Here is a 27212-nt window from a genome sequence, read left to right as displayed (position 1 = left end):
ACTACACTTCAACCTCTGCTATTATTCATGGGTCAACTGCATAACTCTACTGAGGGCAGCAGTTTCTCTCCTGCCTCCATCCTCTCTGTCAGTTTTCTCATTTGTTTTTCATTCCTTTCTCTTGGCAGGCACAATTTAAGCAAAAACTAAACCCACTAGGCACTCAGTCAATTTGCAAGTGATAAGAAGCTATCAGCCACAAAAAAAAAAAAAAAAAAAAAGAAAAGAAAAGAAAAGAAAAGAAAAGAAAAGAAAAGAAAAGAAAAGAAAGAAAAGAAAAGAAAAAGAAAACGAAACACAACTAAATGGCACATGAAAGCAAAGATGAGGAGACGTATGGAAATGTAATAAATACATTGGTCCAGCTTTTCTCTGTGGATTTAATCATTTCATGGCCTTACTTAAACTCTGCACTGTCTAGCAAGCAGAGTAGCCTCTACCCTCTGGTTTCTTCTGGTTTCGGGAGCCAGGAGGTAAGTGAACCAGGAGAGAGTACAGCATGCAGCAGAAGTCAAGAGCTGCTAAGGAAGCTGCTGTGGTAGAGCTGCAGCTCTGATCAGCTTAGTGCTTAGCCTAAAACAATGGGATCATTCACTTTTATATTGATTTCATCGATCACTGATATCCCACCTTGTTTATTAAAAAAAAAAAAAGATTTCAATTTGATCATGGACTTTAATTAGTTAATATCGGTTGTTTGCAATATTTTTATTAGACCAGAAGTAATTTGTATTTATCTTTAAAGGTCAAGTTTTAAATTCAGGTAGAGGTGGCAAACTGGCTGCCCAGTTTGCATTTGGCTGTTGCATAAATTTTCTCTGATGGACACAGTGTTTTCATAAAAACTGAATTGAAATCCCTTCTGGTGACACACACAATCCTGCTCTCTCCAGCCCCCATCCATCCCTCTTATTTTGCACTCCGCCTGATTCACACATTGGTCTATCTACTGGGCTTTTATAGATATTTCAAAGAGAATCTCATAATCTTTCAATCTATGGTGATCTGGATGAGCCAAGAAAGAGAGTTTGCAGCCATAACACATGTTTCTATCTGTTCCATATCAATGTGCTTATATTGAACTTACGAGGTTTTCATGTTCCATATGTTCCATTTTAGTTTATCACATAGGCAAAAACCTAATGTTTATGCTTTTAACCCAGTTAATTACAATTTGACTTCTTTTATCTATCAAGAAAGGTAACAAACTATCACTTCATGTCTTCAAAATAAGTAGTAATTATTCATGACCAAAATATATATTTAAGAATCAGACGCACAATAGACACTTTCCTTTGACCTACTAAACAGTTTGATCTGTGTCTTACACAATTAAACTTGTGGTATATTTTAACAATCAACCTACAATAGCAATCATCAAATACATATGTTCCTATGGAAAGCTGAAAATAAAGCTGGGACTCAGGCTCTTCCGTCCACTCAGCTCACCTGGCTGAGCTACTTTACCCCTCAACACTCTAATGTTTGGAACTCAGATTGCTATAAATTGGTTTACTTTCATCTTATTCATGTTCCTTTCTCATCTTGACATCCAAACTCTTCATTCTGCCTGAAATGAATTTTATTCTCCAAATCACAAATCCTTATCTTCACAAATTCTTCTATCTCAAGTACAACACTATTTTCCCCCCACAAAGTTATCCCTGAATAATGTTACCCTTGGGGTTGTCAGTCTTTATTTTGACTCTGGAACTAAATTATTCAATATTTTGTGTATTTTATTTTGAAACAATCCCCCAGATGTTTTATATTTGTTACCTTCTTTATTAAATTTTAAGTTCCTATAAAACAATTCCTATGTCTCTTCCATTCACTACAGCCACCTTTAATTACTGTATCAGATTTTCTAAAAGCATACACATTTCATATTTTCTTTTCTTCTATCCCATAAACCGTTGGCATGATACTGATATTCCAACTTTTCAGCCTTTTTATCTCCTAAACTGTTACTTACACCACAAAAGGGGCATTCAAATCTTTTGTGATGTCATATATCCCGATTCGCAGTTTGGAAAATATAATGGCCACTCTTCTGTGCCTAAAAACTCATCTATTTTCACCGGAGTTATGCAACAGGCTTACTTGTTGGATTCCAGAACATGTAATGAACACCTAATGGTCAAGTGACAGGGAATAACAAGTAAAAACCATACTTGTCCTTTTTGAATAGTACTTCTGTCTGGCCAAAGCAGTGAGGAGGGAACTGAGACAGCTGGCTCACCTGCATCCATTTCCTAGCATGAGGCAGAACTCCCCTCAGTGTTTTGGTCTTGGAATAGATTGTGGTAGACCTTGCAGACAGAATCTCTTCCCTCTTTTCATAAAGCTGGATGTAAGTGCTAAGATCTAAGTCCCAGCTGTGACTTAGGGTAGCAGGAAGAAGGATGGAGTATCCTTTGAGGGGCACGCTTTTATGCTTTTGCTTGACTATATTGCTGAGGGGAGAATAGTTATACCTTTAGTTTGGTATATACCCATTATGTCCATTGAAAAGAGTTCTTGATACTAGAGTTTAGAACATAAACCACTTAACAGTGTTATTATATACTCCTATTAATACCTGTGTTTAGCTTTTTCAGTAACTTCATTGGAAGTATCAACTGTGGCGTGTTGATTCCTGAGTCCTTTGGCCATAATACCAATGAAAACATTTTAATTTTTATTGTCAGGATATCTAGAGCAAATACAGTTTCATTTGTAAAATAAATAATGTACCTTATTGAAAGTTATGTCTCTTGCTGAAGGTATATATTTTACAGTATTTTAGAGTACATATTTGAGAGTGGAAACATTATAAATCACACAGGACAAAGAATAGTGATGTATAAGACATCCAAGGAATTTTGTCCAGTTGGAAGGAGAGAATAGAGACTTATTAGTTTAAAGAAAAGGAGGGATTCCTAGATAATGATGGGGAAACAAACCTATATCACAAAATCTTCCTCTGCCAACTATTTTTTTAAACAAAAAAATTTTATGATCAAAAACTATATTAAGAGCTACAACATAATGTGACATGCATCTAGTCAGAAGATAGAAAAAGGTTGCACCAAGACTCTTAGTCCAATCCTATTCCTGAGGAGAGTCAACCAATTCTAAAAATATTCACTAAATCCCAAAACCTGAAGAAACACTGCATGTCCATATTCACTAATATCTAAAAATTCAAAGAAAAATAGAGTGACAAATGCAATTTTTAATTTAATCCCTTCCCCCAAATATGTCAGACAATCCAAAGAATTCTCACTAATATCCTAAAATCTGAAGCAAAATTAGAGGCAAGAGCAATTGTTACTAGGGAAAAACAAGTATAATGGTAAAACTGAACACTGGAGCCAAGTATTTCCATCCTCAGTTATCTCTTTGTGGGAAACAACTTCAAGAAGGCAGCATAAAAACCTCCTGTGGTAAATTTAACAAGCAGCAGATGAGAACCAGTGTTCTCAATGGACTACACAGCTTCCACTGAGTTCTACTCGCCCTTCCTCTTTCCAAGTCCTCATGAGACAGAGTACACTTGAAACTAAGAGAAAAAATTGATGTTTAGACAAGGATGGTCCTGTTGATTTAAGTACATTATTTAGACATATAGTGGGGCAACGATGCAATAAGACAACAGGTAAAAATAAGAGAAAGAGTGCATGCTAAAAATAAAGAAAACCCAGACTAGATGAAAGCAAAACAAAGGAATGTGATTGCAAAAAATAAAGAACAAGTGAATACTAGCACAATATCATTACCAGCCTAAGTGAGCTTCAGCAAGTAAGACCTGAAAATCAAATTAATGACAAAGAACAGAGGCTTCTGACAACTACAGTATATGAAGAAGAAACCATTAAAATAAATCAATTAAAGAAAACAATAAGGAAAACAAAGATAATACAACATAAAGATAATTTATCCCTAAGATATCTAAAATAGAATGTCCAACAAATAAAGCACTAATTATACTCCAATATAAAGTAATACTTTGCTGATATCTGGGAGTAGCTAAATCTGTATATTCAAATAGCATATGATGTTTTAGGAAAAACAGAGAAAATGAGTGAAACTATAAACATTCTGGATCACCTATTAAACTTCAAAAATAAGAAGAAATATTTTGAGCATTCAGACTGAAAAGATGGGAGAACAAATCAGGCTTGCTTCAGGCTTCTTCAAATTAATATCTACTTGTAAAATAAATTTTTTAAATGTCTCCAGAATTGTCAGAGCATTAATTCTGACCTAATAATATTATAAGCAGTCAGAGATGCCAGCAGCTTTTTAAATTATAGCATTATACATTGTAACATATGATACTATAACCACTTATCACAAACTTAGTGGCTTTAAGCAATACAAATTAATTCTCTTATAGCACTGTAGGCCAGAAATCCAAAATTGCTTTTAGGGGTTTAAAATCAAAGTATCAGCAGGAATGTTCCAGGGGACAATCCATTCCTTGCTTCTACCAGCTTCAAGAGGCTTCAGGCATTCCTTGGCTGATGGCCACATCATTTCACTCTCTTCTTTCATGACATTGTCTTCTCCCTCACTATAATTCTACTGACTCCCTCTTCTGAGGATATTTGTGATGATACTGGACCCACTTAATCCAGCATAATCAATTCTCAAGATACTTGATTTAATCACATATGCAAAATTCCTTTTACCATATAAGGTAACATTTTCCTAAAGACTGAATGTCTAAGTCCCCTCAAAATATGTTGAAACTTAATCCTTGATGTGATAATTTGATAGTATTTGAAAATGAGGGCTTTGGGAGGTAATTAGGTCATGAGGGCAGAACTCTCATGCATAGAATTAGTACCCTTTTAAAAGAGGTCGAAGAGCTACCTCTCCCTTTCCACCATGTGAGGTAGAAGATGATCATCTATTAAAAAGAAAACCTGGCGGGCACTGAACGGGCACTTGATGGGATGACCACTGGGTGTTATTCTGTATGTTGACAAATTGAACACCAATAAAAAAATAAATTTACTAAAAAAAATAAAAATAAAAAGGAAACCAAAAATAAATAAATAAATAGATTAATTAATTAATTAATTAATTTAAAAAAAGAAACAAGCTCTCACCTGACACTAAATCTGTCAGTGCCTTGATTTTGGACTTCCTACTCTCCAGAACTGTGAGTGAAAAACATTTCCATTGTTTATAAGCCACCTAGTCTGTGGTATTTTGTTTAGCAGTCCAAAAAGACCATGACATACTCATAGAGCCTAAGAATTAAGATGTAGATCTTAGGAGAGCCATTATCAGATTATTATGAATATTCGTAACATGTAAGAACTAAAATTCAGCGAATTAAAAGATTAAGCAACCTAACCTCCATGGGACTTGAGCTATTTTAAAGAGTTAGTAAATTTTTAAACAATTTAAACATAGAATTAAAACCAAATAACTGTATGGTGACATAGCATTTTGTAAATGTTACAAAACTTGATAAAGTTACAAAGAAATCCAAACTAGCTAGTAAGAGATAGCAAAATGTTAACTTTTTTCAAAGGATGTATCAGAATCTATTAACGCACTATAAAGTTTAAAAGTGAGGTTAAAAGTAATGAGTCAAATCTCATATTTAGAAATATTTTCTCAACCTTTGAGAGTAAGAAACAGTATCACTTAAAGGAAAAAAAATTCTGTTTAAATTTTATATCTGGTAAATATGCTTTCAATGTACTGCAATGATTCTTTAACACCAAAAAATAGTTGTACAGTTCTTGAGCAACAGCAATAACAGCAAAACCAATGGTGTCAAAAGATATTTTAGCTACATCCCTTACTAAGAAATTTAAATATTAATAGAACAAACAATATTAAATGCCCTTGGTGTTTGTTTTTATCTTCATTTGCAATCTGTTACTTTTCCTGCATGTGGTTTTACTCCTGTTCCTTAGATTATTTTTGGCTAGATTCAAGTTTTACGAGAGTTTACTGAAAATGTCTGTATTCCTTCTCCAATTTTGTCATTTGCTGGGCAACCCCCCATAAAAATATTCCCATACGGAAAATATGCTTTGTGGAAATTTTCAAATCAAACACTAATTCTCAATTCAACATGAGTTGAATTTTAAAACTCATATCCAATGAGTTTTATATATATAGCAATGAAGTGATATCAACTCTAAATTTATTCAAAATTACTTTCTTAATGATATGCATTATTATCTTAATTATTTGTTTTTATACCCAAAATAATATGCACTAGTTTTTGGTGGCAATGTCTATATTCTGCATAAATGTTTGCCATAATATTCAAATTTTGCTACAATTCCTGCCAAATGGAAAAGTTCCCATCATCATGCTCATAAAGTTGCTTGGTTCATCCATGATGTTAGACATTTCATCACTAAAAACTGATCATGCATTCAACTGCCACATGGCATTATTTTTTTCTCATTTATACATAGTTTTTGGTCTGCAGCACTGGTAATTATAGATTTTTAAACTAAGATTATAATTCTGAATATTTAATATTTTTAATGTGCATTTCTTTCTTCATGATTACTGAAAACACAAGAAAAACTTGCCACTCTTGGATACATCTTTTTCTACCTCCAAAGAGTCTGAAATATGGAAAAAATGCAGAATCCTTTGAAATAGAATGAAATAACCATATTCTTTTACTCCATTTGAAAAATTCATATAATATTCATTTCCAAAATTTCCTACCTTTTGGAAAGGTAGAATTTCTTATTTGAGATATATAACTTTCAAAGAGAAGGTAATTTAATAGTCAAATTGCATGATCATACTTGGATTTGAAAAAAACTATATTTCATTTAATGGATTCTTTGCAATTTTTTTGTCTTTCAATTTTTAGTGCAATTTATCAGTTATATTTGATATTTCTGAGCTTATTTACTAAAACTAAATCATTTTTCTTTTTTCCCTCATATTCTGTATTTTTCCCTCAAAATTTTCTATAATGCAAATTATTTTATTTTGTTTTACAATGTCTTTTCATCTTTCATTTTTTCATTCTGATTATGGTACTTTTTATTATTTTCTTTCTGGAACTCCCCAAGTTTGCATTAAAAATAACACATAGGAATATGCTGCTAAATTTTAATAGCAGTTAATATTTGCATGAATACAAGTGTCATAAAAACAAAACCTACAATAATTTAACTAGTAGATAATTGCATATTACCTACTAATTTATATCAATGAAAATCTACCATGTGGATTATTAATAGTAAATACACATTTTACTATTAGTTATTATATCATGTTTCATAAATGCCATTTATGATATTAATAATCACCAAGTAGAAACCGATTTCGGTAGTTTAGATAGTCACTTGAAATACTAGATCTAAAGACAGAATATATAACAAACATCCTCAATTTTCAGTTTTTTATAAATCATGTTTTTATGTACTATTTAACTTGTTAATATTCTGAATGTATTAATTTTTATAAATTATAATTATTGACCATCTGTCCAACAAATATTTATTAGGCACCTACCATGTCATATACCAGACCACTATCATATGTGATATATTCATTACAGTAGGACCACTAATTTGAACATTATTTTTATATTAACCATTGTCCTGAGAAAATTGGGAAGGACATCAAAATTAGATCATCTGATTTTCATCACTTTTTACTTTTTCTATATATATTTCTGTAAAGATTATAGGCTCTAGATAGAAGAGTATTATCCGTCAAACTTAAATATTTTATATCCTGTCTATCCTAATGTCAGACAATAATATATAAATCATCAACAAGTTTTGAACTGTGATCCAGTGGTACAGGAGATCCGGAGTGCTATGATGGAAAATGTTCCAGAGGGTCTGTGTCTGGACTCACTAGGAAAGGAGGTCATGAACAATTAGCAACATTTGCCCTGTGTAACCTTTCGCCAGGTAAGGCTGCTCTAACAGTCTCAGCCATTTAGAGCAACAAAAGTATTTCTTGCTCATGTTACACATCAACCGTAGTTCTGCTCTGCCTGAGGTTGTGCTCAATACATCTTCTTTCTGAGTTTTAGGCTGAGAAAAAAAACACATTCTGAGATGTGCTGAGATGTGCAAAGTGGGGGCATGGGGGCTAGTGGAAACACACAAAGTCTCTTAAATCTTTTACCTAGACATAGCATCAGTGGAATCCACGTATACTCCTGCCACAGGAGACACTGTAGGTGACGAGCAGAGCCTTATAATTCTCTTACGGGGAAGGAGCAAGCAACTAGGAACAATAATACCATCTACCATAGTACTTGTCTGTCACAGCTAAACTAGTAAATCTCTTAATAATATACCAACAATTATTATCATTGTTTCCTTTAATATTATTATTGTAAAAACCCTGGGAACCAGATATAAACTGCTGTCTCAAAGTACTATACTGATTTTACACCTCTTAAATGCAGAGCCTCTCCTAGAGCAACTCTCTAGAGTTGCTCCTCTAGATACAACTTCTATTTTAGTTCATCACACTTGGAACAGGTTGTCAAGGCAGAAACAAAGTGGAGACATGGGGTTATCATAAATCCACTTACCAACAGACAGCCTTACTCTCAGAGTTGGGGCTGAACATGAGCACCTATAAGACAGCATAAGAGAAAGGGTAAGAGCATGTTAACCCAGGAACAGGTCTTCCTGAGGAAGACAGGCCCAACTTCAGCACTTACTCAAAGCTAGAACTTTACCTAGCCTCTCTGAGCTTCAGGATCCTCCCATCTAAAACGTTGATAAGAACAGAACTGTTGGGGGCATCTGGGTGGCTCAGTTAAGTGTCTGCCTTCAGCTCAGGTCAGGATCCCAGGGCCTTGGGAAGGAGCAGTGGCTCCATGCTCAGTGGGGACTCTCCTCCCTCCCTCTCTGCCCCGTCCCCCATGCTGTGCACGCTCTCTCTCTCTCCCTCTCTCTGGCTCTCCCTCTCTCTGTCTCATAAATAAATAAAAATCTTTGAAAGAAAAAAAGAATGGAATCTACTTCATGGGATTGTTGTGAAGATTACACTCAGTGTTTCAAAGAGTAACCGCAAAATATGTGCAAGGTATTGTATAAGTGAAACATGAGTACATTCAGTTATCGATATTTCTGTTTTGATTACTATCCTTAGCTTAAATAATAATTTTTTAAAAATATTTTATTTATTTATTCATGAGAAACACAGAGACACAGGCAGAGGCAGAAGTAAGCTTCTCACAAGGAGCCCCATGTAGGATGGGACCCGGGATCAGGCCCTGAGCTGAAGGCAGTTGCTCAACCACTGAGCCACCCAGCTGCCCCTAAATGACAATCCTTTCTTAAAAAGGTTTCTGGAAGAGACAAAAATAGATGGCACAGGACATCTGATCTTGACTGACATTTTTCGAAATTATGATGAGAATAGTGTGACTGGAAATACTATAGTTTCCAAAGTGTATGTAATGTTGTCTTCCAACATACACAGGCGTGATTGAGTTTCAATGCCTTTCATTTCTTTGTTCTGAAAAAGCATATGCAAAGGCCCTTTATTTCTGTAAATAAAGAGTGAAGAATTTATTCTGACCTGGTGAAGTTTGAGATGAGGTGGGATCTAAGGAATCAACTAAAGTGTATATGGATATTAAGCACATTAAAATGTGAAATATATCATTGAGATACATTATTGAAGATTATATTCCTTTTAGAAAAACTTTTTCTTTCTAAATATAAAGGTGGACTCCACTATATCTGCAAAATCTTGCCAAGGTTTATGGAGAAGCATATCTTTCCTTTGGACTGTTTGCCCAGGTCATCAAAGCTAAAGCTCAGAAGATGGTAGGAAACATGCATAAGTCTAAATGCCTCACCCTAGAGAGTTGACTTGGAAAATATCAGCCACACCAGCATTTCTGTCCTATACCATATTCAAGGAATATTAAACAATTGAAGTTGGTAGTCTTTCATTTTGTACTTAATAAAAGGAAATCTAGAGGAAAAATCCTCTTTACTTGATATGTAGTTCTTATACTGACATCAATCTATGTATACCAGTGTATTTATTCTGTTTGTGAGATATCAGGATCCCTACTGTGAGTAGGGATAAGGTTTCCTATTAATTGGGTTTTCCAGAGAAACAAAATTGTGTGTTCACATGTGTGTATAAAAATATATGTAACATATATATTATACATAAATAAATACATGTAATATACATTATACATATATAAATATAACATATTTATTATAAGGTATTAGCTCACATGATTCAAGAGGCTGAGAAGCCCCACAATCTGCTTTCTACAAGCTGGAGACCCAGAAAGGCCAGTGATGAAGTTCAAAGTTCTGATAGTCAAAAACCAGTGGTGTAGATTTCAGTGTGAAGGCCTAAGAACCAGAAACACTGAGCACAGGAGGAGACAGAAATTCCAGCTCATCCATGAGGTAGAGAGACTGAGTACTCTCTTACTACTCAGGCCCTCAATGGATTGAGTGAAGCCCACTCACAATGGGGAGGGAAATGTGTTTCACTAAATCTACCAATTCAAATGCTAATATCTACAGAAACACCCTTATAGACACACGAGAAATAAATCCTCCCCAGGTATCTGGACATCCCATGATCCTGTCAAGTGCACACATAAATTATCACAAGTTTCTTCTGAAAGTAATGGGAATTCCCACTTCCACTCATTTTACCAAGATTCTGGGACAGGATTTTGAAGTTAATCTTATATGGGTATCAAGAGGAACTCTTGCTCTTTCTGAGTCTTTGGCCTACAGTACAGAAATGTGAACATTGTTGCCTAAATGATGAGCAGAAAATTAGACTTTTCAATAAGGAAGTAGGCTCTATTGAATAGTCTCCATTTGCCACCCAAATCCACTGTATACTCTTTTTCAAACTATTCTGTGCTACAGGAGGCTAACTTTATGGACTGCATCAATGTTGCTTTCAGCCAATGGGAGACATTGGCAAGAGATCGGAAAGTAGACAGCTCCTTTCCTGCCAGGACACAGGTTAGATGTGGCCATGTTCAGCTACCTAAGGTCAAGGTGCGTAGAAGACATTTCTCTCCTATAGTAATAATTACAGCTCTTGGCTTCCAGTAAATTCTTTCAAGCCTAAAGCTGGCTTTAACAGCTTCCTTATATTTCTAGGCACAAGGTACTTGAGGGTTTCTCTTCACCATGAAACCACTGGATTAGGATGACCTAATTCTTGAGCAAGGAAGTCTTCCACAAGGGAAAACAATCATAACTGCATTAAATTGGAAGCCAAGACTGTCCCCCAGTCATTTGCAGCTCTCAACCAACAGGCAGATATACAAGCACTAGTGACTAATTTTAATTACTAAAGAAAAAAACAAAAAACAAAAAAAAAAAACTAAGGTGTTGCTGCTCAAGGAGGGCAAATGATTTCAACCACCCATTTCCTCCACTCCAATGGAACAAATTATATTTATAAATAGAACATATATATTTTCTTTTACCCTTGTGCCCCTTAGCTGTCCCTCGGTGACCCCAGAAATTAAAACACATCAGGGTGAAGATTAATTACTGGCAATATGTCCCTTCCAAACAATCATCTCATAATTTTGAACAAACAACTTTTCAAGGTTCTGAAGTCAAACAATCTTATCAATTTTTCAAAATGGACTCTCATTAGGGCAATTCAATTAAGCATCTTCATGTCCAAAGCAAAGTCTGAATTCTAAGCAAAAGTGGTTAAAGGCTTTCACTTACAAAAAGAAAAGTCCTTCAGTCTGCTCAGTTTTACAATGATGACTTAAAAAGTAATTTTTATTTTATGTTCACTGTTCACCCTACACTGACAGTGCTGCTGTCTAAATAAGACAAACAAGATTAATAAAGACAAGAAATTCTACTTGGCAAAGGCCATTCATCAAACATGCAGTTCTGTTCCCAGGGATTAATCGGTACGTAGATTAGGTGTTACAAAAATTGATAATATTTGTCATTCATATGCGATTTCTCACTTAATCAATTAATCATAAGCAGTTTTACAATTATGAAATCAGGCTACATTTTCATTTCCTGGCCTAATACTACTCCATGTAGCTATTCAATTGCTTGAAAGTATAGGGATGTCCTTTAGAAACGTTTTAGATATTTTAGTTGATTTTTCTAGAAAATTAGTTACATTAATTTTTCAAAAATTCTTTAAACCCAAGTGCACATAATTGGATTATTATCCTTGATGTTGATATGATCACAGCATTGATACATGGATGAATTCATTTTGAATTTTTTCTTTTTGATTAGTATTATAAGCACTAATCAACTACTTTTTTAAAAAATTGAGTACACTGACAATAACCTGTATCCACCAATGTGGTCTTCTTTTCTTAGCTACCTGCTTGCTTCCCATTCTTGGATCACAAGCACCGTGAATCCTATGCCCATCATTTACTTCCTTATCTTTCTGCATTTTATTTTAATTATATGTATCCCTGAAAAATGTTCATTTCAAAATGATCAAATAATGGCAAATTTAATATGATTCAACCAAATACATATATCTTATATTCAGCCACTTTGATAAATATTCCTATTTTTCTAGTACTTTGTAGTTTCTTTAGATTTTCTATATAAATTAATGTTTTATATAATAGGTTTTATATTAATTTTTTATTTATATATGTAATGATACAGTGAATTCTAAAATCACCACTTACATTCTGTATTGTAGCAGAAGTTCCAGGCATAATATTAAGAAAAGAATTTGGAAACATGTAGTTATGGAAGGAGGATGTATAACTAACTACACATGATATTAATCATATAGAGAATCTAGAAACTTTACAAATTATTAGAAATAATAGGAATATTTATAAAAATGGCTGAATATATGATTGTATTGTTCTTCAAAAAATTAGCAACTTTGATAGCTTTGTTAAACATCTCTTTTACATCTTGTTTCTATTTTATTGATTTTTTTAAATCTTTTTTTTTTTTTTTTTTTTTTTTTTTTTTTTTTTTTTAAATCTTTTTTTTTTTAATCTTTGGGCTTACTATGTTTTTCTCTTGCTATGTTCTTTTGCTGGAAACTTAGATTTTTCACTAGCAGCTTTTTTCTTTACTAACATAAATATTTACAGCTCTGACTTTCTTTCAAAGTTACACTTAAGGCATCCCATAAGTTTTGACAAGTATGTTTTCACCAGCATACAGTTCTTTGATTATTTTATTATTTCTAAAAGTTGCTTTTATAAAACAGTAAGTTTTTTAGCAGGAACATATATCATACGTCTTTATGACCATAATATAATTAGCTTAGAAGTTAATGCAGAATCTCAAAATACACTTTATGAGAGAGAACCTAGAGAAATAGAGTATTCTAATTCTGGATTAGTGTGTGAAAATTTAAAAATTCTCAATAAATGTGAAACAAATGAATTAATTAATGACATATAATTAAATCACCCATGCATTAATTAGCTATCAATAAAGATTAATTTAGTTTTTCCATAGTGGTATCTTGTATTTCCCTAATTTCCTCAGTTTCTTAGCATTTTAGCATTTTATTGGTCAGCTTGCTTCTGCTCTTTGAAATTATATCCACCTTTTGTTTTTCAGGACTAGGGCAAGTACTGTTTAACCTATAAATCCAAAATACATTTTTTTAGTTTCAAAATTACACAAGGCAAATAAAAAAACTAAAGCTAAAAATTATGGCTATGTTTATGACATTTCAGATATCATTTCAGACAATGTAAATACAAATTCTAGTTTATTCTAGTTTTATTTACTAATTTAATTGAATCTAGTATTTTTAAGAAATCATTGGCAATAGAAAGGATGAGACTAACTGGTCTACTTTTCTTTTCTTTTTTTAAGGATTTTATTTATTCATGAGAGACACAGAGAGAGGCTGAGACCTAGGCACAGGGAAAAGCTGGCTTCCTGCAGGGAGCCCGGTGTGGGACTGGATCCCAGGACCCGGGGATCACCCCTGACCCGAAGGTAGACGCTCAACCACTGAGCCACCCAGGTATCTCTAACTGATCTACTTCTTTATGTTAGTTTTTTAGGCTAATAAGGTACCCTTTACTAAATTATACATGCAGAATACCACAAAGATTTTCCATTCAAAAGAGGAAAAACTCTTTAACTATTTAACAAGAAAAATTCCTTTGTACACTTTGCTTGTAGATGTTTGCTAAAATAAAAATAAAATTCTACCATAAGGTAGCATAGGAGACTTCCATGTTTTACTCTTATTTTTGTCATTATCAACTGAGCTAGATGGTACAAGTAGCTCTACAGTAGCAATAACAGATTCCATAAAACTGAGAACTGCTTGTCAGCCACGTTTTTGATCTGTGATTCAGAAAAAAAACATTTAATTTCAAATTATATATGTTTCTATAAGTGCAATACTGAATATACAAAGCTGTTACAGATAGAACCGTCTCTGAAATAATGCAGAGAGATTTGAGACAGACAAAATAGGATACCAATTCTTCTCCAGGTTTTAAAATCAGGCACTAACAATCTAACCAGTTTTCAGTCCAGGGGTAACATGTTTGGAAGATTATTTTGGGCACCAAACAAATCGATATGACTTAAGAGCCTTATTAAGAGCAGCTGCAAGGAATAATGGTCATCATTGCAGCTGCAGGACAGCATGTTGCTTGCTCACGGTTGATTAAAACCACACTTTGATATGACAGTTTGGAGGATCTCCCTCTTACTTAATTTTCCCCAGACTGGTAAAGTGTAAGAATATTGAATCAGGAAAAAAGAAATAGCTGACAGGCAGGAAAGAAAGTTTGCAAACAAAAATAGGCATATCATTAATTCATGGTGAATTTAGTGAAGACAATTATATCTTTCCACTTCTTTAAAACTTAATATTTATTACTATATGTGAATAATTAATAAATTTAGGTCCTTTACAGAGAATAATACCTCATTTAGTCCTCTAAGAAAAAAACTTTGAGGATTTTTTGTACATTTAAAAAGTACAGTTAGCTCTTACTATTCAAAGTCACACTCTTCATTCAATATAATGACTTGCAAAATATTTTACCAGAAATCCACTGTTAAAATCAAAAAGTAGGATGCCTGGGTGGCTCAGCGGTTGAGTGTCTGCCTTTGGCTCAGGGTGTGATCCTGGAGTTCCAGGATCAAGTCCCACATCAGGTTCCCTGCATGGAGCCTGCTTCTCCCTCTGCCTATGTCTCTCTGACTATCTCTCTTTCTCTGTCTCTCATGAATAAATAAATAAAATCTTTAAAAATAAATAAAATAAAATAAAATTTAAAAAGTATCTAAAACTATATATATATATATATATATATATATATATATATATATATAATCAGTAAAGACATCTAAATTGGGTATTTCTCCTTATGAGTGACCTTTGATCATATTGCAGTTCTATCTCTGTTATTCTCCTGATGAGATTATGATGGTACATTAAAGTTGTTTAAACCTGTTAATCTCCTTTAACCCCATGCTGACATGGATTCCTGTTTATTCCAGTCAGGTGCTTGAGGGCACTACCAACAGGCTACAATTTAGTTAGTATCTTTTTCTATATTTAACACATTGTTTCATTGTTTAGTTGCATTAGAGTACCAGCTACTTGTAGTATATAAAGAAAATTCACACTAACATTGTATACTGCTCAGAAGCATACTTACCAGTGACTTTATTATTTATTAAATAATTAAGCATTTTATATTTCAATGGTTTATGTTACCCAGAAATCATTTGAGGACTATTACTGAGTATTTAAAAATGTTTCAGTGATATTTTTTTGGAGTTTTGTGAGGTGTTTGGAACCTATTTATGATTTTCCAATTAAAAATAATGGAATATAAGTTCCTGCTCTATGGAAATTTGCAAACAAACACTCTGGAGGAATGAAAATGATTTGGCTAATAACAGCAACCTATACCATCATTATCAAAAAATTTACCAGGGAAAAACAAAACAAAACAAAACAAAAATTTACCAAGGAAATACACCTTTATGTTAGGTCATTTACTGATTGAACAAATATTTATGGTATATTCTCTATGTGTCAGAATTTGATGATACAGCAGCAAATAAAGATATGTACTCCTAGAGAACTCTGGGGGATAAAAGACAGAAAAAAAAAAAGTAAATTAGGCTGTATAAGATGACAAGAGCCCTGGAGGAAAAAAAAAAAAAAAAAAAGCAAAGAAGGGAAACAGGGAGTCAGTAAATGTGGAGGGGGGGATGAGTGTGTTCTTATTTGTTAAAGTATGGCTGTAATAGCTTTCATTGTTAAATAATTCTGAATAAGATATATCAAAAAAGACCATTTTTCTCTGATTCTTCCTAGTTCCAAAAATACTCACTACCTGGACAAACTGAAAAAAAGGAGCATATTCTAGAAAGAAGAATAAATGGAAGCTTGAAGGTTTTTCTTAGAAATGTGTATAAATTGGGCTTGTTGGGGGTGCCTGGGTAGTTCAGTCAATTAAGCATCTGACTCTTGATTTCAGCTCAAGTCAGTATCTCAGGGTCCTGAGATGGAGCCCCACATGGGGCTCTGTGCTCAGCATGGAGTCTGTTTGAGGTCTCTCCCTCTCCCTTCCCTTCTGCCTCTCCCTCTGCTCTCTCTATCTCTCTCTGATAAATAAATAAGATCTATTTAAAAATTGGACTTGTGGATATGACTTCAGGAGGAAGAACCAGGTTTAGTTCAGTGGGTTAATGTTAGAGACAGCAATAAAGCAGAATGGCCACATGAGCTGGATAAATCAGCCATAGACAAATAGAAATAAATATAAATATTTAGTAAGCAGTAGGATAAATCTACATCATCTGGGGCTATGTAGTTCTGAACTAGGAACTGCTACATTTAGGAGCTATAACATGCCACAAGGATAAATGTCCTAAATTGAGAACACTTAATATTAACAATAATAATTATTATTTCTCTAATAACAAGTATTTCTCCCCACTCTATTTATCCTACTGGCACAGATCTTTAACAATATTTAAAAACAATGCCCAGTCACACTGTAAATCTCACAGTAGCTTCTGTTAGCAGCAATTTCTCTAGAAAATATTTCAGTGACAATCATACAGCTATACTTTATCTTGGTGACCGATATGGGGTTTTCTCTGACTTCCTTTGGCATGGTTGAGATGCTCTGTGGTCAACAGGCATTGAAATGTACCTTGCCTGTTAGGATCAGGGCTATAGGTAGAGAGGTCATTGTGATGGTGACCACTATATGAAGGTTAGATTTACAACACTGGCCTCTATGTTAGAAATCTTGCTCTCTAAATTCATGTTGGATTTGCTTGTTCTCAATTTAATTGAGAACTAAAAGACAAATTGTATTGTGTTTCCGTATCTCTAATTAATTTTACCTCTGCTTTTCTATAATTGTTACTTTCTTGCAAATGTTCGCATACTGTCTTATTAAAAATACCAGGCTAATGAGAACTCATAATGATAAATGTATGTGAATAGAAAAACACTATAAGATATAATGTTCCATAATTGGTGAGCCCTTGCTATTTCAACATCACCATCTTGCCTATTTCTCTATATCCCACCCATTTTCATAAGTAAGAAATTAATTTATACCTCGAAATATTAAATATGGTTAAAAATCTCTAACAGCTAAAGGTAAATTTATGTTTATAAAGAATATTGTAGAGGACAAAATGTGAATTAGTAGAGTTGGTGTTAGCAGTCCTGGATCTAAATCCAGGTTCTATTACTTCCTAGCTGTAAGACAAAGTGTAAATCACTTAAGTTCCAACTCCACAGTCCTACGCGGAAAATACGTGGATATACCCCCTTTCATGTCTTGCCTCACAATGTTATTATAAGACTTCAATTAAAAAGCACCTGGAATGTAGTATTATGAAATGGCAATTTTCACAAGGAAAAAAAATGATCTAATTATTGGCCATATCCAATGGTTCAAAGTAATAAACATTCAATCACTATGTCTTCATTTTTTTGAAGAAAGCCTTATAGAGCTCTTTCTTGAAAAGGAAAATAACCTTTAGTGAGTAAGATTCTATATTTGAAAAGCAATTAGCAGGATACAAATATAAAGAGTCCAGACCTGATCACTATCAGGAAATGAAGATCTGGGCAAATGTCACAGATCTCTGAAGCCAAGTATATCATTTATTAGATAGTGCTTAATTAGCCAGGACAAATAACATTTCATTTCATAACTGAAATGTTATGAAAATATGGCTTTATTAGTAAATTTAGTGGAAGTAGTTGCCTCTGGATGATACTCATGAATCATATATCAGCACTAAATAATACTTATTTACGTTAGTTTTTTTTTCCAATGACACTAGTAATGATGACATTCCAATTTTCTTAAAAAAAAAAAATCAAGGAAAGCACATCTCCTCTGCTCCTAGGCAGACTCTGAGATGTACTTTTGCTGGGTTATACAGATAAAATTTACTATAAATGAACTATACAACCTTATTCTGAGATTAATCTTTAGATTAAAAACATGACAAATATTGAGATAGACATAGTGATAGTTATAGAATAGTAACAAGTGTAATCATATACAAAGAAATACAGGGCACTATGATTTGTAATCTTAATTTCATCTTGGATTTAAGTTTAAAAAGAAAAAAATCTTTCTTGTTTTCCATGACTCTGTAACAAATTACTCCAACATTGACAGGCTTAAAGTAACAATGTATTATTAGCTCCTAGGAATCTGTGAGGTGACAAAATTAAGCTGAGTGTTCTCATTTGGAGTCTCTCATGCAGTTTCAGGTCCTTAGGGTCTTGGGTTGGGATCATCAGAAGACTCAGTTGGGATGGCTGTCCAGATGACTTTTTCATTCACATACACCAGATGCCTCACTACTCCTCCATGAAACCTCTCTCTTCAGCCTGGATTTTGCACCTGGCAGCACAGAGCTCCAAGAGGTTGGAGGCAGAAACAGCTAGTCTTTTTAAAGGCCGTGTCTAGAATTTAAGCAGGAACACTTCTGCCGTAATCTCTTGATCAAAATAGGCATATGTCAGCCCAGATACAAGGGGCTGGAGCAATAAATTTCACCTCTCCATGGGGAGGGACCATTATGTATAATGGCCATCTTTGGAGACAAGCTACCACCAAAATATCAGCAGATAAAAGCTGAAAAGTCCTAGCAGTAAGATATTTCAGAATCCAGAAAATTTAAATTGCCATATTGATATCTTTTGTGTCTTTTAAGTCTTAACTCTGTTCCTTATTCATTGGGAACTCTTGGGCAATTTACTTAATTTCTCTAGCCTTAGTTTTCTTATGGATAAAATGAAACTAAGTATCGCTAACTTATAGGCTTGTTGTGAGAATTCTAGGTGTAATGTCCTCAAAGTGATTAGCGTATTTCCTAGCTCAACAAATACTAGCTGTTACTAGGGCTACATTTGGGACTTTAATTATATCACATATATGAAAATGATTCCTAAAAGAAATTATTCCTGTTTTAGAGGAACAGAAAAAGTGCTCACATGATTCATTCATTCATTTCAAAATATTTATTAAGCTTAGGAGAGCTGCCAGGAGATATACCAGGTCAAAAGATAGCACAAAGGACTATAATAATATTCAGATTAGTGGAAGAGAAGAATTATGAACTGATTAGTTGGACTAAGGTGTTGCAAATGTTGTACAAAAGAAACACAAATGAAGGGATGGCAAATTGGGGATTTAGGGGTGGATTCATAAGAAGAGATAATATTTGAAAGAACTATTTTGGATTAAGTAGGAAAATTCTCTAATTCTATTAAATGCAGCTCCCAGAGTAAAATGGGGTAACAAGGAACAGAAATATGTCATCAAGTGATGAGAATTATTGGGAAATATGCAAAATGACTAAAGGAGAAACTTCCTGATCAATAGCAGTTATTCTCCTTGAATCAGCTCTTCCCATGTTCAAATTCCCAGACCCATCAAGTCCCATTTAAGGGATAGAGAGGCTATTAAGCCTCTTCAGTTCTACTCATTATCGTTAGCTCATTTCATGAGAAGCAGATGCCATACTTGGGGAAAAGGACAGGGAGCCTCTGTAGGATTCCATTATTCGACAGTTTCTTTTTGACTGTTGACCTGTTCTGACCTCTTCACCTTGAAATATTTATGATTTGTTTTCACTTTTTCTTATCAGAATGAATGAGACTGAAAGACTTGGTTCATTCTATGCTTGTCCGAAAATTGCATTCATAGTGGTTAGAACTGTTTTGGGAAATTTTGCCTCTCAGTTCTGTTGTTTAGAAAGGCCATGGAGAATGAGAGATAATTTTAAAGACAGGAAAGAGACCACAGAGCCCTGTATCATCCTCTTACTACAGCTGATGACTTTTCATTAGCATCATTATACACATGAGTTTCTTTCATATTTTAATTGAAAACAGAAGACCATCGTCAACCCTTTATTATCCCTCTGGCTATCCTCTCTCTCCTGTGCCTAGCCAAAGCTATTGGCATTAATGCCCATCCTCACTTCCTTGCTTGTCAGTCACTCTTCCATCCCTGGAAATCTGGCTTCCATTCCCACCACATTACTGAAGCTGCTTCCCAAAAAGGTTGCCAATCACTGTTAAATTCTAAACATGGAATACACTTTTTAGCTCATATTCTATGTGGGTTGCCAGCAGAATTTTCCATCAACATTTTACTGTTACCAGCACCTATTTTAGTTTCTGTGAAACCATTTTCTGCCTCGCTCTTCTGTCTTCCTCTCTGACCCTCTCACATTTTTCATCTCTGCTCTTCTAGTGCTCATGCTACATGTTGGTGTTTCTGGGGTTCTGGGCTAGGTCCTCACCTCTGCTCATCTTACGTATACTTCCTTGCCAATTTCAGCCATTTACATGGTTTCAAATGCCTCCATATACTGGTGACTCCAAAACTTATCCTGTCCCATAGCTCATTAATACACTTATTATCTTACATCCATTTTTCCAAGTCCTACCAAAGCCTGTGAATATCTAACACATGGTTTATATTTGCCCATCTTCTTTCACTTCTTTTAAAACAGTGTTCTTCACTTTTTTATTATAAAATGTATATATACATGTTATAAAAATACATAAAATTAGAAATGTGGTTCTAATAAATTAGAAAAGTGGTTGAAATAAAATAAAAATAAGCAGAAGTTCAAATGTTTCATTTCCTGGTCCAATTAGCCTGCCCTTTGCACAGGGGTTTATAACTTGGCTTCAGAACCCCCATACTATGCCCTCACCATCATGTTGTCCTGCCTATAATATTGAAACATTGTCCTATTTCTATTCTCAAGTCCATCCACAACACTATAGACAGGGAGAGTATTATATATATAAAAAAAATCTAGCACAGTAAACAAGACACTACATCCTATCTGGCTTTCCTCTATGTACCCTGGTTGCCCAACCCTTACAGAGGTTCTTTCCTCCTCCTAGGGTCAGCCCCTGATTTTACTGAGCTCACTCACTCATTAGTGACTTAAAATTCAACTCAAGAATCATACTAAAAAAAAAAAAAAAAAAACCTTCCTAGCCAGGGATACATGGCCCTATTTTGTGTTTCCAAAGCATCCTAGACTTTTCTATTTTTTGTCATAAATCATTTACTTCAAAATGTAATCATCTGTTTGAGCCTACCTCTTTGATCTCTCAAGACTCTAGTCTGTCTTCCTCTCAGTGTCTTGCATATTATCCAACACATAACACATGCTCTCTAAATGTCTTTGGAACTTAGGAATACTGCCTGTGGGCTTTCAGTTTAAATGTAACTATTGTCTCTTCTTTCTTCTTGAATATAGAGATGCATGCCACAGGAAAGGTTAGAACTCAAGCTTTGGAGTCATGCAGGCTGGGTAGGCATGCAGACTCAAGTCCTGGCTTTGTCATTTCTTACCTATGTGACTTTGGCAAGTCATGTCCAAGTCTCAGTTTGTGCATCTGTTGAAGGGAGTAATAAACCTTACCTCATACAACTGTTGTAAGGATAACACATCTGATGTATTTAGCATGTTTAAAGATATACTACAGAAATTAAATAAATTGTGCATTTATTCTTTTTAAGATTTTCCAAAACTGGGGAGTTTGAAAGTGCATCTTAAAGGTTCATTTATTCATTCAATAAGTGATCATTGTTGCTGACAATGTGCAAGATGCTCTGCAGGTCTTTAAAGTACTTGTTTTAAGATAGTATTACAGCTTTTGAACTTCCTTGTTTCCATGTTTTGTTAATAAACTTTCATTATTTCATCTCATTTTGAATCTCAGAATATTTTAAATCCTTTGATTTTTGTGTCTCTTAATAGAACATATCTCTTTCAATTTAACTGCATATTTTCTTCTAAAAGATTTTCCACTCTATTTCTACTGTCACTTATTTTTAAAGGGGGGAGTAGGACTTTATTTTTTTTTAAAGATTTTATTTATTTATTCATGAGACACACACACAGAGAGAGAGAGAGAGAGGCAGAGACACAGGTAGAGGGAGAAGCAGGCTCCATGCAGAGACGGGTCTCCAGGATCACGCCTGGGCTGAAGGCGGCGCTAAACCACTGAGCCACCCGGGCTGCCCCTACTGACACTTTTTAATCAATTTTCTACTTTGATTTTTTACTTTTATTTAGTAACTTTTATTTTATTTTAAAATACACTCACAAAGCAGTTCTGACAAAATTTCAGGTCCTTAAATATAGGTCATGGGGTTCTACAGACTATTATATTCATATATTTGTCATTTCACCTTTTTCTTTACCTCCCTAATGAGAGGGACACTGAAGCTAAAGTAATCTTATAGTTGGTTTGAATCCACATGTGTACATCATCTAATTGCCATAACAATAAAAGAACTATTAAACTTTGAAAAATCAGTGGTGTATCTGACCTGCCATTCTGTATCTCTCAATGAATAATGTCTAATGCTTAGGGGAAGGTGTAAAACTCATTATACTCCTAACTGTGCAAAACTATTTCAAGAAAAAAATTAGTTTTCCTCTATTAGCTAATCAGTCAGCTTGAGGCTAAAACGTAAGGATGATAAGATTCCAATGTTTGGGAAATACTCTCCGTAGTAAAATTGTAGAAGCAGTCCCTACTCTTAATATGTTCTTGTGTAGTCAACATTTTGTAGGATCAATTCAGTCCTATATCATAGCTTGCTGACATTTTTTAAAAAATATTTTTATTGATTCACTTGAGAAGGAGAAAGAGAGCATGAGCAGTGAGGAGGAGCAGAGGGAAAAGCAGATTCCCCGCTGAGCAAAAAGCCCAGTGCAGGGCTCCATCCCAGGACCCTGGGATCATGACCTGACCTGAAGGCAGATGCTTAACCAACTGAGACACCCTAGTGCCCAGACAATTATATTTTTAAGAATAAATAAGACATTCTTTTTCTTCTTTCTTTTTAAGTCCTAACATTAGCAGAAGGTAACTTATGAAATAACTGAACAAGTTAAGTATCTGCTGAAAAGAGTGAGAAAAGTGTTTTTTTATAAGGCATGCATTTTATTGTCTTTTCCTCATTTTTTTCTAACATCTCCCCCATTAGCAAAGCTTTTTCATGAGAAAGGGCTTGAATCTAGTCAATAGATTAATAATATAGCAAAGTCAAAAAAACCACAAGACTAAAAATAAGTTATTCTACAAAATTTACCATGGAACTGCAGATATGATATGAATTCCTGGTCTTATTTCATTGTCTGTAAATCGAGGGTGTCTTATTAGATTCTCTTTCAAGTAACAGAATTTTTACTCTAGGTTATTCTGAATATGGCCTTGATTTGGCCCTTATCAGAATGATGAAAGGCAGCATATAGATGTGCTTAAACAACATCTCCAGTCATTATTGCATACAGTGATCAGCCTCTATATTTGTGTAATAGTCATTGGAATCCTTTAATTCCTAAACTGTAATAATACATTACTTGTCTTACAGATAAGCATCAGTGAAACCTAAGATCTGTGATATGTAAATTATCATTCTTATTTAAAATAAAATTGGGGTGCCTAGGTGATTCAGTCAGTTAAGTGTCCAGCTCTTGGTTTTGGCTCAGTGATGATCTCATGGGTGGGGAGATAGAGCTGGGAAGTTGGGCTCTGAGCTCAGGAGTCTGCTTGAAGATTCTCTCCCTCTGCCCCTCCCTCATGCATGTGTGCACATTCATATTCTCTCTCAAATAAATAAATCTTTTAAAAAATTAAAGTAAATTAAACCAGATAAGACACAAAACTATGATATAATCAATCTCACTTCAAAGTAAATATCACTGAACAGAAATATCACCACAAACAAACAAACAAGACATGGATTCCTTAGCTTTTGGGGCCAGAGGAGAGGGTTATATCTTCTGATAGTTTTAGTATAAGCAGAGATGATTACATTGAGAGGTGGTCATTCTTTCAAAACATAACAATAACTTATTACTATATAATAAGTTACTAACTTAATCCATACTATAATACTAATGACAGATATTAGTAACCCATTTTTTTCTGTCTTGTTTTCTTCAGCAAACTGAATCAGAGAAAGTTCAATAATTTAGTCAATATCATACAATTCAAAAATATGCTCAAAAACTAATTCTCTTTCTAGTCAGTCACCTTACCTTTTCAACCAAGTAATTTTGCTTAGCTCTAGTACTGAACACTTCAGCAGTATCCTTCCTATACACAATATAAAGGTTTGGATTTTGAAATGACTGCAAAGTTTTTCTTGAAATAAAAAATAAGTGATATTGGATTAATAATAAGAAGCTGGTATTAAACCAGCATGTATTAGGTTCCAGGCACTACATTAATCCCTTGATTATGTAACATATACAAATATATTATCATCCATTCACTCTTGCAACATTAGTTGAATTCCTTTCATGGTGTATTTGTGTTTAAAATACATGAGGTGGCTGTTATTACCCCTGTTTCACAGATGAAAAAAGTTGAAGGCTAAAGACTTTAAATATCTTACCTAGGGATGCCTGGGTGGCTCAGTGGTTGAGTGTCTGCCTTTAGCTCAGGACATGATCCCAGGATCCATCAAGTCCCATATCGGGCTTCTCGCGGGAAGCCTGCTTCTCCTCTGTCTGTGTCTCTCTCTGCCTCTCTCTCTCTCTCTTTCTGTGTCTCTCATGAATAAATAAATCAAAATCTTTAAATTAAATATCTTGCCTAAAGTCACACAGCTCCACCTGATGAAGTTAATCCAGAGTTTACTTCAGAGCTAGAGCTCCCACCTACTAAGCCTCACAATTTTGGAGAAAGTATCCAGAGACTATTCATGACAGTTATGATAGCTATGTTGATAGCAAATGGAGGAATGCTCTAAAATATACAGTTTCAAAAGGGAAGCACAGAGTTCTGAACTCCTTTTACTTACTATAATACATGATGAAATGATTTTCATACAAAAAACTTCTAAGTTTCAGGTGAGACATTAGCAATTATGAGCTAGGTCTCCCCTTAGCTATTTATCTCTCAGATCTGTATATGTCATTTAATTTTATTCCCTTAATTTCTGCATCATATCTTTCCAGATGTACTCTTTCTAGAGTTTACGTTTCATAAGAAACTATTTTTTAAGTGAAAGATTGCAATTGTTTTTGACATAATCACAGAATCTAAAATTTCAAAAAACAGAAAGCATAAACGTCAAACAGAACAACTTACTTACCTCAGGACTCCTGTGAAGCAATCAAATGTGCTCCCTCTGGCTTATATCTTTTGGCCATTCTCTACTAAAAGGAATAAGAACTTGAATAATAGCTGATTCAATGTCCTAGGCCACGAAAAAGCAAGCTGAATGTGGGTTCTTTTTTGTTAAAGAATGCTTCCAGAGTACACTGTGATAATAAGGATAATAATAATAATAATAATAATAGAAAGGACAGCCTAATGGCCAAGTAGGAAAAAGCTGAGCAGCTACAGGGAAAAAAAATTAGAACACGCTGATATTTTTAGAATAGGCAGGAAAAGGTAACAAAAATTGTGTTAAAAAGTGATGGCATGCAAACATGAGTTTATTGCATTGTCTATAAAAATGCTTTATGTCGAAAAATTCGTATTATGTGATAACATTGAATGTTCAGTTAATTGCAAGATTATAAATTGCAGGCATGAATTTCTTTTTATTGGGAGATAAAATTTAGAAAGACATGTAAAAGGAAAGTGAGTATTGAGTACAAATTACCCTGAAAAATTTCAAATAATATGAGGAAAAATATCATATATATTATGTCTTTGTGGCAACTAGCCCTCAAAATAGCACCCAATAACTCTTGCATTTTTGTATTCATGCCTCGTGTGGTCCCCTACTACAATGAGTAGGAGTGAACCGGGCAACACACAGTATGATTTCTGAGGCTAAGTCATAAAAGACATTACAGTTTTTGTCTTGCTTTCTCTTAGATCACTCATCTGGAAAAATGAGCTGGCATATCATGAGGAATTCAGCCCTCTGAAGAGGAACTTATCCCAAGGAACTGAAGCATCTTGCCAATCAAACTAATTTGCCAGGAACATGCATGAACCACCTTGGAAGTTGTGATAATTTTATGTGTTAAGTTGACTGGATCAGAAGATCTGAGATACTCAGTCAAGCATTACTTCTAGGTGTGTCTAATGGGTGTTTCTGAATGAGATTAGCATTTGAATTGGTGGTCTCAGTAAATTACTTTGCCCTCACCAATGTGGATGGGGATCATCCAATCTGTTGAAGTTCTAAATAGAACAAGACAGCAGAAGAAGGAGAAAATTGCCCTTTTCTGCCTTATTACTTAAGCTTGGACATCTGGTCTCAACTTTTTCTGCCCTTAAACTGGGATTTACATCATTAGCTCTCCTGGTTCTCAGGCAGTTGGACTGGGTCTGAATTATACCACTGGCTTTCAACAGGCTCCTGCTTACAGATAGCAGATTATAGAGCTTCTTTGCCCCACAAACATGTGAGCCAATTTATCATAATAAATCTCCTTGTATAGTCTACTGGTTCTGGTCTCTGGAAAACCCTATTACAAAAGTTGTTCTTTAGTTTCAGTTAAACCTTTGCTCACATATTTCCTGGAACACATGAGAGATTCCCAGTCAGAATAACCCAGCTAAACTGTTCCCAAATTCCAAATCCATAGAAACAATTTTTTTTTTTTTTTTTTCAGGAAGAGCCTGGGGTGTGCAGTTTGGAGACTTGTGTTTCAGGCCTGGCCCTGACATGTCTAGGTCATTTACCTCTGGGTCATCTGGATTGGGTCCCCTCAACCTCCCTCTCTATAAAGTAGGGC

The 27212-nt window shown here is 34.4% G+C and overlaps 1 long non-coding RNA gene across 1 annotated transcript; it reads left to right on the top strand.

The window, feature by feature from the left end:
• The first annotated feature begins 297 nt into the window (after window positions 1-297).
• Window positions 298-26917, top strand: LOC112658611 (uncharacterized). The gene is made up of 5 exons (XR_003135825.2): window positions 298-473; window positions 7742-7904; window positions 10872-11006; window positions 13812-13965; window positions 26344-26917. It is a non-coding gene; the product is annotated as an uncharacterized LOC112658611 (long non-coding RNA).
• Window positions 26918-27212: the final 295 nt, after the last annotated feature.

The sequence above is a fragment of the Canis lupus genome, chromosome 12 (assembly GCF_003254725.2).
Source record: "Canis lupus dingo isolate Sandy chromosome 12, ASM325472v2, whole genome shotgun sequence".
NCBI classification, from domain to species: Eukaryota; Metazoa; Chordata; class Mammalia; order Carnivora; family Canidae; genus Canis; species Canis lupus.
Note: the sequence above shows the minus strand (reverse complement) of the source record. Positions and strands in the feature narration are given on the sequence as shown.